Source organism: Orcinus orca, chromosome 7, assembly GCF_937001465.1.
Source record: "Orcinus orca chromosome 7, mOrcOrc1.1, whole genome shotgun sequence".
Classification (NCBI taxonomy): domain Eukaryota; kingdom Metazoa; phylum Chordata; class Mammalia; order Artiodactyla; family Delphinidae; genus Orcinus; species Orcinus orca.
Window position 1 is genome coordinate 1,082,614 of NC_064565.1, and position 16,921 is coordinate 1,099,534.

The following is a 16,921-nucleotide window of genomic DNA, read 5'->3' on the forward strand; positions in this document are numbered from 1 at the left end:
CCTCACCTGAACCCTAAACCGTCCCCGTCCCCTAACTCTAACCCTAGCCCGAACCCTAACCCTAACCCTTTCCCGAAGCCTTCCCCTCACCCGTCCCCTAATCCTAACGCGTACGCTAACACCACCCCGTGTCCTCACACGTACACTCCCCATAAACCGTTGTTGTACCCTCACATGGACCCTAAACCGTCCCCGTCTCCTAACCCTAACCCTAGCCCGAAGCCTAACCCTATCCCTTCCCCGAAGCCTTCCCCTCACCCGTCCCCTATCCTAACCTGTACGCTAACACTAACCCGTGCCCTCACACGTACGTTCCCCCTAAACCGTTGTCGTACCCTCAATTGGACCCTAAACGGTCCCCGTCCCCAAATCCTAAACCTAGCCCGAACCCTAACACTTCCCCGAAGCCTTCCACTCACCCGTCCCCTAATCCTAACGCGTACGATAACACTAACCCGTGCCCTCACACGTACACTCTCCCGAAACTGTTCTCATACCCTCAACTGGACCCTAAACCGTCCCTGTCCCCTAACCCTAACCCTATGCAGAACCGTAACCCTAACCCTTCCCCAAAGCCTTCCCGTCACCCGTCTCCTAATCCTAACCCGTACGCTAACACTAACCCGTGCCCTCACACGTACACTCTCCCGAAACTGTTGTCGTACCCTCACCTGGACCCTAAACCGTCCCTGTCCCCTAAACCTAACCCTAGCCCGAACCCTAACCCTAACACTTCCCCGAACCCTTCCCCTCACCCGTCCCCTAATCCTAACCCGTACGATAACACTAACCCGTGCCCTCACACGTACGCTCCCCCGAAATCGTTGTCGTACCCTCACCTGGACCCTAAACCGTCCCCGTCCCTTAACCCTAAACCTAGCCCGATCCCTAACCCTAACCCTTCCCCGAAGCCTTCCCCTCACCCGTCCCCTAATCCTAACCCGCACACTAACACTAACCGTGCCCTCACATGTACACTCCCCCGAAACCGTTGTCATACCCACACCTGGACACTAAACCGTCCCCGTCCCCTAACCCTAACCCTAGCCCGAACCCTAATCCTAACCATTTCCACAAGCCTTCCCCTCACCCGTCCCCTAATCCTAAACCGTACGCTAACACTAACCCGTGCCCTCACACGTACGCTCCCTTTAAACCGTTGTCGTACACTCACCTGGACCCTAAACCGTCTCCGTCCCCTAACCCTAAACCTAGCCCGAACCCTAACTCTAACACTTCCCCGAAGCCTTCCCCTCACCCGTCCCGTAATCCTAACCCGTATGCTAACACTAACCCGTGCCCTCACACGTACGCTCCCCGAAACCGTTGTCGTACCCTCACCTGGACCCTAAACCGTCCCCGTCCCCTAACCCTAACCCTAGCCCGAACCCTAACTGTAACACTTCCCCGAAGCCTTCCCCTCACCCGTCCCCTAATACTAACCCGTACGCTAACACTAACCCATGCCCTCACATGTACGCTCCCCCGAAACCGTTGTCGTACACTCACCTGGATCCTAAACCGTCCCTGTCCCCTAACCCTAACCCTAGCCCGAACCATAACCCTAACACTTCCCCGAAGCCTTCCCCTCACTAGTCACCTAATCCTAACCCGTACGCTAACACTAACGCATGCCTTCACACGTACGCTCCCCCTAAACCATTGTCGTACACTCACCTGGACCCTAAACCGTCCCCGTCCCCTAACCCTAACCCTAGCCCGAACCCTAACACTAACCCTTCGCCAAAGCCTTCCCCTCACCCGTCCCCTAATCCTAACCCGTACGCTAACACTAACCCGTGCCCTCACACGTACGCTCCCCCGAAACCGTTGTCGTACACTCACCTGGACCCTAAACCGTCCCCGTCCCCTAACCCTAACCCTAGCCCGAACCCTAACCCTAACCCTTCCCCGAAGCCTTCCAATAACCCGTCCCCTAATCCTAACCCGTACGCTAACAATAACCCATGCCCTCACAAGTACGCTCCCCCTAATCCATTGTCATACACTCAACTGGACCCTAAACCGTCCCCGACCCCTAACCCTAACCCTAGCCTGAACCCTAACCCTAACACTTCCCCGAAGCCTTCCCCTCACACGTCCCCTAATCCTAACCCGTACGCTAACACTAACCCGTGCCCTCACACGTACCCTCCCCCTAAACCATTGTCGTACACTCACCTGGACCCTAAACCGTCCCGTCCCCTAATCCTAACCCTAGCCCGAACCCTAACCCTAACCCTTCCCCGGAGCCTTCCCCTCACCCGTCCCCTAATCCTAACCCGTACGCTAACACTAACCCGTGCCCTCACACGTACGCTCCCCCGAAACCGTTGTCGTACACTCACCTGGACCCTAAACCCTCCGCGTCCCTAAACCCTAACCCTAACCCGAACCCTAATCCTAACCGTTCCCTGAAGGCTTCCCTTCACCCGTCCCCTAATCCTAACCCGTACGCTAACACTAACCCGTGCCCTCACACGTACGCTCCCCCGAAACCGTTGTCGTACCCTCACCTGGACCCTAAACCGTCCCCGTCCCCTAACCCTAACCCTAGCCCGAACCCTAACCCTAACCCTTCCCCGAAGCCTTCCAATCACCCGTCCCCTAATCCTAACACGTACGCTAACACTAACCCGTGCCCTCACACGTACGCTCCCCTGAAACAGTTGTCTTACCATTACCTGGACCCTAAACCTTCCCCGTCCCCTAACCCTAACCCTAGCCCGAACCCTAACCGTAACACTTCCCCGAAGCCTTCCCCTCACCCGTCCCCTTATCCAAACCCTACGCTAACACTAACCCGTGCCCTCACACGTACGCTCCCCTGAAACCGTTGTCGTACCCTCACCTGGACCCTAAACCGTCCCCGTCCCCAAACCCTAACCCTAGCCCGAACCCTAACCCTAACCCTTTCCCGAAGCCTTCCCTTCACCCGTCCCCTAATCCTAACCCGTACTCTAACACTAACCCGTGCCCTCACACATACGCTCCTCCTAAACCGTTCTCATACCCTCACCGGGACCCTAAACCGTCCCCGTCCCCTAACCCTAACCCTAGCCCGAACCGTAACCCTAACCCTTCCCAGAAGCCTTCCCCTCACCCGTCCCCTAATCCTAACCCGTACGCTAACACTAACCCGTGCCCTCACACGTACGCTCCCCCGAAAACGTTGTCGTACCCTCCCCTGATCCCTAAACCTTCCCCATCCCCTAACCCTAACCCTAGCCAGACCCCTAACCGTAACCCTTCCCGAAGCCTTCCCCTCACCCGGCCCCTAATCCAAAACCGTACGCTAACACTAACCCGTGCCCTCACACGTACGCTCCGCCGAATCCGATGTCGTACCCTCACCTGAACCCTAAACCGTCCCCGTCCCCTAACTCTAACCCTAGCCCGAACCCTAACCCTAACCCTTTCCCGAAGCCTTCCCCTCACCCGTCCCCTAATCCTAACGCGTACGCTAACACCACCCCGTGTCCTCACACGTACACTCCCCATAAACCGTTGTTGTACCCTCACATGGACCCTAAACCGTCCCCGTCTCCTAACCCTAACCCTAGCCCGAAGCCTAACCCTATCCCTTCCCCGAAGCCTTCCCCTCACCCGTCCCCTATCCTAACCTGTACGCTAACACTAACCCGTGCCCTCACACGTACGTTCCCCCTAAACCGTTGTCGTACCCTCAATTGGACCCTAAACGGTCCCCGTCCCCAAACCCTAAACCTAGCCCGAACCCTAACACTTCCCCGAAGCCTTCCACTCACCCGTCCCCTAATCCTAACCCGTACGATAACACTAACCCGTGCCCTCACACGTACACTCTCCCGAAACTGTTCTCATACCCTCAACTGGACCCTAAACCGTCCCTGTCCCCTAACCCTAACCCTATGCAGAACCGTAACCCTAACCCTTCCCCAAAGCCTTCCCCTCACCCGTCTCCTAATCCTAACCCGTACGCTAACACTAACCCGTGCCCTCACACGTACACTCTCCCGAAACTGTTGTCGTACCCTCACCTGGACCCTAAACCGTCCCTGTCCCCTAAACCTAACCCTAGCCCGAACCCTAACCCTAACACTTCCCCGAACCCTTCCCCTCACCCGTCCCCTAATCCTAACCCGTACGATAACACTAACCCGTGCCCTCACACGTACGCTCCCCCGAAACCGTTGTCGTACCCTCACCTGGACCCTAAACCGTCCCCGTCCCTTAACCCTAAACCTAGCCCGATCCCTAACCCTAACCCTTCCCCGAAGCCTTCCCCTCACCCGTCCCCTAATCCTAACCCGTACACTAACACTAACCGTGCCCTCACATGTACACTCCCCCGAAACCGTTGTCATACCCACACCTGGACACTAAACCGTCCCCGTCCCCTAACCCTAACCCTAGCCCGAACCCTAATCCTAACCATTTCCAGAAGCCTTCCCCTCACCCGTCCCCTAATCCTAAACCGTACGCTAACACTAACCCGTGCCCTCACACGTACGCTCCCTTTAAACCGTTGTCGTACACTCACCTGGACCCTAAACCGTCTCCGTCCCCTAACCCTAAACCTAGCCCGAACCCTAACTCTAACACTTCCCCGAAGCCTTCCCCTCACCCGTCCCGTAATCCTAACCCGTATGCTAACACTAACCCATGCCCTCACACGTACGCTCCCCGAAACCGTTGTCGTACACTCACCTGGACCCTAAACCGTCCCCGTCCCCTAACCCTAACCCTAGCCCGAACCCTAACACTAACCCTTCGCCAAAGCCTTCCCCTCACCCGTCCCCTAATCCTAACCCGTACGCTAACACTAACCCGTGCCCTCACACGTACGCTCCCCCGAAACCGTTGTCGTACACTCACCTGGACCCTAAACCGTCCCCGTCCCCTAACCCTAACCCTAGCCCGAACCCTAACCCTAACCCTTCCCCGAAGCCTTCCAATAACCCGTCCCCTAATCCTAACCCGTACGCTAACAATAACCCATGCCCTCACAAGTACGCTCCCCCTAATCCATTGTCATACACTCAACTGGACCCTAAACCGTCCCCGACCCCTAACCCTAACCCTAGCCCGAACCCTAACCCTAACACTTCCCCGAAGCCTTCCCCTCACACGTCCCCTAATCCTAACCCGTACGCTAACACTAACCCATGCCCTCACACGTACCCTCCCCCTAAACCATTGTCGTACCCTCACCTGGACCCTAAACCGTCCCGTCCCCTAATCCTAACCCTAGCCCGAACCCTAACCCTAACCCTTCCCCGGAGCCTTCCCCTCACCCGTCCCCTAATCCTAACCCGTACGCTAACACTAACCCGTGCCCTCACACGTACGCTCCCCCGAAACCGTTGTCGTACACTCACCTGGACCCTAAACCCTCCGCGTCCCTAAACCCTAACCCTAACCCGAACCCTAATCCTAACCGTTCCCTGAAGCCTTCCCTTCACCCGTCCCCTAATCCTAACCCGTACGCTAACACTAACCCGTGCCCTCACACGTACGCTCCCCCGAAACCGTTGTCGTACCCTCACCTGGACCCTAAACCGTCCCCGTCCCCTAACCCTAACCCTAGCCCGAACCCTAACCCTAACCCTTCCCCGAAGCCTTCCAATCACCCGTCCCCTAATCCTAACACGTACGCTAACACTAACCCATGCCCTCACAAGTACGCTCTCCCTAAACCGTTGTCGTACACTCACCTGGACCCTAAACCGTCCCCGTCCCCTAACCCTAACCCTAGCCCGAACCCTAACCCTAACCCTTCCCCGAAGCCTTCCCCTCACCCGTCCCCTAATCCTAACCCGTACGCTAACACTAACCCGTGCCCTCACACGTACGCTCCCCCTAAACCATTGTCGTACACTCACCTGAACCCTAAACCGTCCCGTCCCCTAACCCTAACCCTAGCCAGAACCCTAACCCTAACCCTTCCCCGAAGCCTTCCCCTCACCCGTCCCGTAATCCTAACCCGTGCGCTAACACTAACCCGTGACTTCACACGTACGCTCCCCCTAAACCGTTGTCGTACCCTCACCTGGACCCTAAACCGTCCCCGTCCCCTAACCCTAACCCTAGCCCGAACCCTAACCCTAACCCTTCCCCGAAGCCTTCCCCTCACCTGTCCCCTAATCCTAACCCTTACGCTAACACTAACCCGTGCCCTCACACGTACGCTCCCCCTAAACCATTGTCGTACACTCACCTGAACCCTAAACCCTCCCGTCCCCTAACCCTAACCCTAGCCCGAAACCTAACCCTAACCCTTCCCAGAAGCCTTCCCCTCACCCGTCCCGTAATCCTAACCCGTGCGCTAACACTAACCCGTGCCCTCACACGTACGCTCCCCCTAAACCGTTGTCGTACCCTCACCTGGACCCTAAACCGTCCCCGTCCCCTAACCCTAACCCTAGCCCGAAACCTAACCCTAACCCTTCCCAGAAGCCTTCCCCTCACCCGTCCCGTAATCCTAACCCGTGCGCTAACACTAACCCGTGCCCTCACACGTACGCTCCCCCTAAACCGTTGTCGTACCCTCACCTGGACCCTAAACCGTCCCCGTCCCCTAACCCTAACCCTAGCCCGAACCCTAACCCTAACCCTTCCCCGAAGCCTTCCCCTCACCCGTCCCCTAATCCTAACCCGTACACTAACACTAACCGTGCCCTCACATGTACACTCCCCCGAAACCGTTGTCATACCCACACCTGGACACTAAACCGTCCCCGTCCCCTAACCCTAACCCTAGCCCGAACCCTAATCCTAACCATTTCCAGAAGCCTTCCCCTCACCCGTCCCCTAATCCTAAACCGTACGCTAACACTAACCCGTGCCCTCACACGTACGCTCCCTTTAAACCGTTGTCGTACACTCACCTGGACCCTAAACCGTCTCCGTCCCCTAACCCTAAACCTAGCCCGAACCCTAACTCTAACACTTCTCCGAAGCCTTCCCCTCACCCGTCCCGTAATCCTAACCCGTATGCTAACACTAACCCATGCCCTCACACGTACGCTCCCCGAAACCGTTGTCGTACACTCACCTGGACCCTAAACCGTCCCCGTCCCCTAACCCTAACCCTAGCCCGAACCCTAACACTAACCCTTCGCCAAAGCCTTCCCCTCACCCGTCCCCTAATCCTAACCCGTACGCTAACACTAACCCGTGCCCTCACACGTACGCTCCCCCGAAACCGTTGTCGTACACTCACCTGGACCCTAAACCGTCCCCGTCCCCTAACCCTAACCCTAGCCCGAACCCTAACCCTAACCCTTCCCCGAAGCCTTCCAATAACCCGTCCCCTAATCCTAACCCGTACGCTAACAATAACCCATGCCCTCACAAGTACGCTCCCCCTAATCCATTATCATACACTCAACTGGACCCTAAACCGTCCCCGACCCCTAACCCTAACCCTAGCCCGAACCCTAACCCTAACACTTCCCCGAAGCCTTCCCCTCACACGTCCCCTAATCCTAACCCGTACGCTAACACTAACCCGTGCCCTCACACGTACCCTCCCCCTAAACCATTGTCGTACACTCACCTGGACCCTAAACCGTCCCGTCCCCTAATCCTAACCCTAGCCCGAACCCTAACCCTAACCCTTCCCCGGAGCCTTCCCCTCACCCGTCCCCTAATCCTAACCCGTACGCTAACACTAACCCGTGCCCTCACACGTACGCTCCCCCGAAACCGTTGTCGTACACTCACCTGGACCCTAAACCCTCCGCGTCCCTAAACCCTAACCCTAACCCGAACCCTAATCCTAACCGTTCCCTGAAGCCTTCCCTTCACCCGTCCCCTAATCCTAACCCGTACGCTAACACTAACCCGTGCCCTCACACGTACGCTCCCCCGAAACCGTTGTCGTACCCTCACCTGGACCCTAAACCGTCCCCGTCCCCTAACCCTAACCCTAGCCCGAACCCTAACCCTAACCCTTCCCCGAAGCCTTCCAATCACCCGTCCCCTAATCCTAACACGTACGCTAACACTAACCCATGCCCTCACAAGTACGCTCTCCCTAAACCGTTGTCGTACACTCACCTGGACCCTAAACCGTCCCCGTCCCCTAACCCTAACCCTAGCCCGAACCCTAACCCTAACCCTTCCCCGAAGCCTTCCCCTCACCCGTCCCCTAATCCTAACCCGTACGCTAACACTAACCCGTGCCCTCACACGTACGCTCCCCCTAAACCATTGTCGTACACTCACCTGAACCCTAAACCGTCCCGTCCCCTAACCCTAACCCTAGCCAGAACCCTAACCCTAACCCTTCCCCGAAGCCTTCCCCTCACCCGTCCCGTAATCCTAACCCGTGCGCTAACACTAACCCGTGACTTCACACGTACGCTCCCCCTAAACCGTTGTCGTACCCTCACCTGGACCCTAAACCGTCCCCGTCCCCTAACCCTAACCCTAGCCCGAACCCTAACCCTAACCCTTCCCCGAAGCCTTCCCCTCACCTGTCCCCTAATCCTAACCCTTACGCTAACACTAACCCGTGCCCTCACACGTACGCTCCCCCTAAACCATTGTCGTACACTCACCTGAACCCTAAACCCTCCCGTCCCCTAACCCTAACCCTAGCCCGAAACCTAACCCTAACCCTTCCCAGAAGCCTTCCCCTCACCCGTCCCGTAATCCTAACCCGTGCGCTAACACTAACCCGTGCCCTCACACGTACGCTCCCCCTAAACCGTTGTCGTACCCTCACCTGGACCCTAAACCGTCCCCGTCCCCTAACCCTAACCCTAGCCCGAACCCTAACCCTAACCTTTCCCCGAAGCCTTCCCCTCACCCGTCCCCTAATCCTAACCTGTACGCTAACACTAACCCATGCCCTCACACGTACGCTCCCCCGAAACTGTTGTCGTACACTCACCTGGACCCTAAACCATCGCCGTCCCCTAACCCTAACCCTAGCCCAAACCCTAACCTAACCCTTCCCTGAAGCCCTCCTCTCACCCGGCCCCTAATCCTAACCCGTACGCTAACACTAACCCATGCCTCACAAGTACGCTCCCCCGAAACTGTTGTCGTACCCTCACCTGGACCCAAAACCGTCCCCATCCCCTAACCCTAACCCTTCCATGATGCCTTCCCCTCACCCGTCCTCTTATCCTAACCCGTACACTAACACTAACCCGTGCCCGCACACATACGCTCCCCCTAAACCGGTGTCGTACCTTCACCTGGACCCTAAGCCGTCCCCGTCCCCTAACCCTAACCCTAGCACGAACCCTAACCCTAACCCTTCCCCTCAGCCGTCCCCTAATCCTAACCCGTACGCTAACACTAACCCGTGCCCTCACACGTACGCTCCCCCTAAACCGTTGTCGTACCCTCACCTGGTCCCTAAGCCGTCCCCGTCCCCAAACCCTAACCCTAGCCCGAACCCTAACCCTAACCCTTCCCAGAAGCCTTCCCCTCACCCGTCCCCTAATCCTAACCCGTATGGTAACACTAACCCGTGCCCTCACACGTACGCTCCCCCGAAACCGTTGTCGAACCCTCACCTGGACCCTAAACTGTCCCCGTACCCTAACCCTAACCCTAGCCCGAACCGTAACCCTAACCCTTCCCCGAATCCTTCCCCTCACCCATCCCCTAATCCTAACCCATACTCTAACACAAACCCGGGCCCTCACACGTACGCTCCCCCTAAACTGTTGTCGTACCCTCATCTGGACCCTAAACCGTCCCCGTCCCCAACCCTAACCATAGACCGAACCCTAATCCTAACACTTCCCTGAAGCCTTCCCTTCACCCGTCCCTTAATACTAACCCGTACGCTAACACTAACCCGTGCCCTCACACGTACGCTCCCCCGAAACCGTTGTCGTACCCTCACCTGGACCCTAAACAGTCCCCGTCCCCTAAACCTAACCCTAGCCCGAACTCTAACCCTACCCCTTCCCCGAAGCCTTCCCCTCACCCGTCCCCTAATCCTAACCCGTAGGCTAACACTAACCCGTGCCCTCACACGTACGCTCCCCCGAAACCGTTGTCGTACCCTCACCTGGACCCTAAACCGTCCCTGTCCCCTAACCCTAACCCTAGCCCAAACCCTAACCCTAACCCTTCCCCGAAGCCTTCCAATCACCCGTCCCCTAATCCTAACACGTATGCTAACACTAACCCATGCCCTCACAAGTACGCTCCCCCTAAACCGTTGTCGTACACTCACCTGGACCTTAAACCGTCCCCGTCCCCTAACACTAACCCTAGCCCGAACCCTAACCCTAACCCTTCCCCGAAGCCTTCCCCTCACCCGTCCCCTAATCCTAACCCGTACGCTAACACTAACCCGTGCCCTCACACGTACGCTCCCCCTAAACCATTGTCGTACACTCACCTGAACCCTAAACCGTCCCGTCCCCTAACCCTAACCCTAGCCCGAACCCTAACCCTAACCCTTCCCCGAAACCTTCCCCTCACTCGTCCCGTAATCCTAACCCGTGCGCTAACACTAACCCGTGCCCTCACACGTACGCTCCCCCTAAACCGTTGTCGTACCCTCACCTGGACCCTAAACCGTCCCCGTCCCCTAACCCTAACCCTAGCCCGAACCGTAACCCTAACCCTCCCCTGAAGCATTCCCTTCACCCGTCCCCTAATCCTAACCCGTACGCTAACACTAACCCGTGCCCTCACACGAACGCTCCCCCTAAACCGTTGTCGTACCCTCACCTGGACCCTAAACCGTCCCAGTCCCCAAACCCTAATCCTAGCCCGAACCCTAACCCTAACCCTTCCCCGAAGCCTTCCCCTCATCCGTCCCCTAATCCTAACCCGTACGCTTACACTAACCCGTACCCTCACACGTAGGCTCCCCGTAAACTGTTCTCGTACCCTCACTTGGACCCTAAACCGTCCCCTTCCCCTAACCCTAACCCTAGCCCAAACCTTAACCCTAACAATTCCCTGAAGCCTTCCCCTCACCCGTCCCCTAATCCTAACCCGTACGCTAACACTAACCGGTGCCCTCACACGTACGGTACTCCTAAATCGTTGTCGTACACTCACCTGGACCCTAAACCGTCCTCGTCCCCAAACCCTAAACCTAGCCCGAACCCTAACCCTAACCCTTCCCCGAAGCCTTCCCCTCACCCGTCTCCTAATCCTAACCCGTACGCTAACACTAACCCGTGCCCTCACATGTAAACTCCCCCGAAACCGGTGTCGTACTCTCACCTGGACCCTAAACCGTCCCCATCCCCTAACCCTAACCCTAGCCCAAACCCTAACCCTAACCCTTCCCCGAAGCCTTCCCCTCACCCGTCACCTAATCCTAATCCGTACGCTAACAATAACCCGTGCCCTCACACGTACGCTCCCCCTAAACCATTGTTGTATACTCACCTGGACCCTAAACCGTCCCCTAAACCTAACCCTAACCCTTGTCCGAACCCTAACTCTAACCCTTCCCCGAAGCCTTCCCCTAACCCGTCCCCTAATCCTAACACGAACGCTAACACTAACCCGTGCCCTCACACGTACGCTCCCCTGAAACAGTTGTCTTACCATTACCGGCACCCTAAACCTTCCCCGTCCCCTAACCCTAACCCTAGCCCGAACCCTAACCGTAACACTTCCCCGAAGCCTTCCCCTCACCCGTCCCCTTATCCAAACCGTACGCTAACACTAACCCGTGCCCTCACACGTACGCTCCCCTGAAACCGTTGTCGTACCCTCACCTGGACCCTAAACCGTCCCCGTCCCCAAACCCTAACCCTAGCCCGAACCCTAACCCTAACCCTTTCCCGAAGCCTTCCCTTCACCCGTCCCCTAATCCTAACCCGTACTCTAACACTAACCCGTGCCCTCACACATACGCTCCTCCTAAACCGTTCTCGTACCCTCACCAGGACCCTAAACCGTCCCCGTCCCCTAACCCTAACCCTAGCCCGAACCGTAACCCTAACCCTTCCCAGAAGCCTTCCCCTCACCCGTCCCCTAATCCTAACCCGTACGCTAACACTAACCCGTGCCCTCACACGTACGCTCCCCCGAAAACGTTGTCGTACCCTCCCCTGATCCCTAAACCTTCCCCGTCCCCTAACCCTAACCCTAGCCAGACCCCTAACCGTAACCCTTCCCGAAGCCTTCCCCTCACCCGGCCCCTAATCCAAAACCGTACGCTAACACTAACCCGTGCCCTCACACGTACGCTCCGCCGAATCCGATGTCGTACCCTCACCTGAACCCTAAACCGTCCCCGTCCCCTAACTCTAACCCTAGCCCGAACCCTAACCCTAACCCTTTCCCGAAGCCTTCCCCTCACCCGTCCCCTAATCCTAACGCGTACGCTAACACCACCCCGTGTCCTCACACGTACACTCCCCATAAACCGTTGTTGTACCCTCACATGGACCCTAAACCGTCCCCGTCTCCTAACCCTAACCCTAGCCCGAAGCCTAACCCTATCCCTTCCCCGAAGCCTTCCCCTCACCCGTCCCCTATCCTAACCTGTACGCTAACACTAACCCGTGCCCTCACACGTACGTTCCCCCTAAACCGTTGTCGTACCCTCAATTGGACCCTAAACGGTCCCCGTCCCCAAATCCTAAACCTAGCCCGAACCCTAACACTTCCCCGAAGCCTTCCACTCACCCGTCCCCTAATCCTAACGCGTACGATAACACTAACCCATGCCCTCACACGTACACTCTCCCGAAACTGTTCTCATACCCTCAACTGGACCCTAAACCGTCCCTGTCCCCTAACCCTAACCCTATGCAGAACCGTAACCCTAACCCTTCCCCAAAGCCTTCCCGTCACCCGTCTCCTAATCCTAACCCGTACGCTAACACTAACCCGTGCCCTCACACGTACACTCTCCCGAAACTGTTGTCGTACCCTCACCTGGACCCTAAACCGTCCCTGTCCCCTAAACCTAACCCTAGCCCGAACCCTAACCCTAACACTTCCCCGAACCCTTCCCCTCACCCGTCCCCTAATCCTAACCCGTACGATAACACTAACCCGTGCCCTCACACGTACGCTCCCCCGAAACCGTTGTCGTACCCTCACCTGGACCCTAAACCGTCCCCGTCCCTTAACCCTAAACCTAGCCCGATCCCTAACCCTAACCCTTCCCCGAAGCCTTCCCCTCACCCGTCCCCTAATCCTAACCCGTACACTAACACTAACCGTGCCCTCACATGTACACTCCCCCGAAACCGTTGTCATACCCACACCTGGACACTAAACCGTCCCCGTCCCCTAACCCTAACCCTAGCCCGAACCCTAATCCTAACCATTTCCACAAGCCTTCCCCTCACCCGTCCCCTAATCCTAAACCGTACGCTAACACTAACCCGTGCCCTCACACGTACGCTCCCTTTAAACCGTTGTCGTACACTCACCTGGACCCTAAACCGTCTCCGTCCCCTAACCCTAAACCTAGCCCGAACCCTAACTCTAACACTTCCCCGAAGCCTTCCCCTCACCCGTCCCGTAATCCTAACCCGTATGCTAACACTAACCCGTGCCCTCACACGTACGCTCCCCGAAACCGTTGTCGTACCCTCACCTGGACCCTAAACCGTCCCCGTCCCCTAACCCTAACCCTAGCCCGAACCCTAACCGTAACACTTCCCCGAAGCCTTCCCCTCACCCGTCCCCTAATACTAACCCGTACGCTAACACTAACCCATGCCCTCACATGTACGCTCCCCCGAAACCGTTGTCGTACACTCACCTGGATCCTAAACCGTCCCTGTCCCCTAACCCTAACCCTAGCCCGAACCATAACCCTAACACTTCCCCGAAGCCTTCCCCTCACTAGTCACCTAATCCTAACCCGTACGCTAACACTAACGCATGCCGTCACACGTACGCTCCCCCTAAACCATTGTCGTACACTCACCTGGACCCTAAACCGTCCCCGTCCCCTAACCCTAACCCTAGCCCGAACCCTAACACTAACCCTTCGCCAAAGCCTTCCCCTCACCCGTCCCCTAATCCTAACCCGTACGCTAACACTAACCCGTGCCCTCACACGTACGCTCCCCCGAAACCGTTGTCGTACACTCACCTGGACCCTAAACCGTCCCCGTCCCCTAACCCTAACCCTAGCCCGAACCCTAACCCTAACCCTTCCCCGAAGCCTTCCAATAACCCGTCCCCTAATCCTAACCCGTACGCTAACAATAACCCATGCCCTCACAAGTACGCTCCCCCTAATCCATTGTCATACACTCAACTGGACCCTAAACCGTCCCCGACCCCTAACCCTAACCCTAGCCTGAACCCTAACCCTAACACTTCCCCGAAGCCTTCCCCTCACACGTCCCCTAATCCTAACCCGTACGCTAACACTAACCCGTGCCCTCACACGTACCCTCCCCCTAAACCATTGTCGTACACTCACCTGGACCCTAAACCGTCCCGTCCCCTAATCCTAACCCTAGCCCGAACCCTAACCCTAACCCTTTCCCGGAGCCTTCCCCTCACCCGTCCCCTAATCCTAACCCGTACGCTAACACTAACCTGTGCCCTCACACGTACGCTCCCCCGAAACCGTTGTCGTACACTCACCTGGACCCTAAACCCTCCGCGTCCCTAAACCCTAACCCTAACCCGAACCCTAATCCTAACCGTTCCCTGAAGGCTTCCCTTCACCCGTCCCCTAATCCTAACCCGTACGCTAACAGTAACCCGTGCCCTCACACGTACGCTCCCCCGAAACCGTTGTCGTACCCTCACCTGGACCCTAAACAGTCCCCGTCCCCTAAACCTAACCCTAGCCCGAACTCTAACCCTAACCCTTCCCCGGAGCCTTCCCCTCACCCGTCCCCTAATCCTAACCCGTAGGCTAACACTAACCCGTGCCCTCACACGTACGCTCCCCCGAAACCGTTGTCGTACACTCACCTGGACCCTAAACCCTCCGCGTCCCTAAACCCTAACCCTAACCCGAACCCTAATCCTAACCGTTCCCTGAAGGCTTCCCTTCACCCGTCCCCTAATCCTAACCCGTACGCTAACACTAACCCGTGCCCTCACACGTACGCTCCCCCGAAACCGTTGTCGTACCCTCACCTGGACCCTAAACCGTCCCCGTCCCCTAACCCTAACCCTAGCCCGAACCCTAACCCTAACCCTTCCCGAAGCCTTCCAATCACCCGTCCCCTAATCCTAACACGTACGCTAACACTAACCCGTGCCCTCACACGTACGCTCCCCTGAAACAGTTGTCTTACCATTACCTGGACCCTAAACCTTCCCCGTCCCCTAACCCTAACCCTAGCCCGAACCCTAACCGTAACACTTCCCCGAAGCCTTCCCCTCACCCGTCCCCTTATCCAAACCCTACGCTAACACTAACCCGTGCCCTCACACGTACGCTCCCCTGAAACCGTTGTCGTACCCTCACCTGGACCCTAAACCGTCCCCGTCCCCAAACCCTAACCCTAGCCCGAACCCTAACCCTAACCCTTTCCCGAAGCCTTCCCTTCACCCGTCCCCTAATCCTAACCCGTACTCTAACACTAACCCGTGCCCTCACACATACGCTCCTCCTAAACCGTTCTCGTACCCTCACCGGGACCCTAAACCGTCCCCGTCCCCTAACCCTAACCCTAGCCCGAACCGTAACCCTAACCCTTCCCAGAAGCCTTCCCCTCACCCGTCCCCTAATCCTAACCCGTACGCTAACACTAACCCGTGCCCTCACACGTACGCTCCCCCGAAAACGTTGTCGTACCCTCCCCTGATCCCTAAAACTTCCCCGTCCCCTAACCCTAACCCTAGCCAGACCCCTAACCGTAACCCTTCCCGAAGCCTTCCCCTCACCCGGCCCCTAATCCAAAACCGTACGCTAACACTAACCCGTGCCCTCACACGTACGCTCCGCCGAATCCGATGTCGTACCCTCACCTGAACCCTAAACCGTCCCCGTCCCCTAACTCTAACCCTAGCCCGAACCCTAACCCTAACCCTTTCCCGAAGCCTTCCCCTCACCCGTCCCCTAATCCTAACGCGTACGCTAACACCACCCCGTGTCCTCACACGTACACTCCCCATAAACCGTTGTTGTACCCTCACATGGACCCTAAACCGTCCCCGTCTCCTAACCCTAACCCTAGCCCGAAGCCTAACCCTATCCCTTCCCCGAAGCCTTCCCCTCACCCGTCCCCTATCCTAACTTGTACGCTAACACTAACCCGTGCCCTCACACGTACGTTCCCCCTAAACCGTTGTCGTACCCTCAATTGGACCCTAAACGGTCCCCGTCCCCAAACCCTAAACCTAGCCCGAACCCTAACACTTCCCCGAAGCCTTCCACTCACCCGTCCCCTAATCCTAACCCGTACGATAACACTAACCCGTGCCCTCACACGTACACTCTCCCGAAACTGTTCTCATACCCTCAACTGGACCCTAAACCGTCCCTGTCCCCTAACCCTAACCCTATGCAGAACCGTAACCCTAACCCTTCCCCAAAGCCTTCCCCTCACCCGTCTCCTAATCCTAACCCGTACGCTAACACTAACCCGTGCCCTCACACGTACACTCTCCCGAAACTGTTGTCGTACCCTCACCTGGACCCTAAACCGTCCCTGTCCCCTAAACCTAACCCTAGCCCGAACCCTAACCCTAACACTTCCCCGAACCCTTCCCCTCACCCGTCCCCTAATCCTAACCCGTACGATAACACTAACCCGTGCCCTCACACGTACGCTCCCCCGAAACCGTTGTCGTACACTCACCTGGACCCTAAACCGTCCCCGTCCCTTAACCCTAAACCTAGCCCGATCCCTAACCCTAACCCTTCCCCGAAGCCTTCCCCTCACCCGTCCCCTAATCCTAACCCGTACACTAACACTAACCGTGCCCTCACATGTACACTCCCCCGAAACCGTTGTCATACCCACACCTGGACACTAAACCGTCCCCGTCCCCTAACCCTAACCCT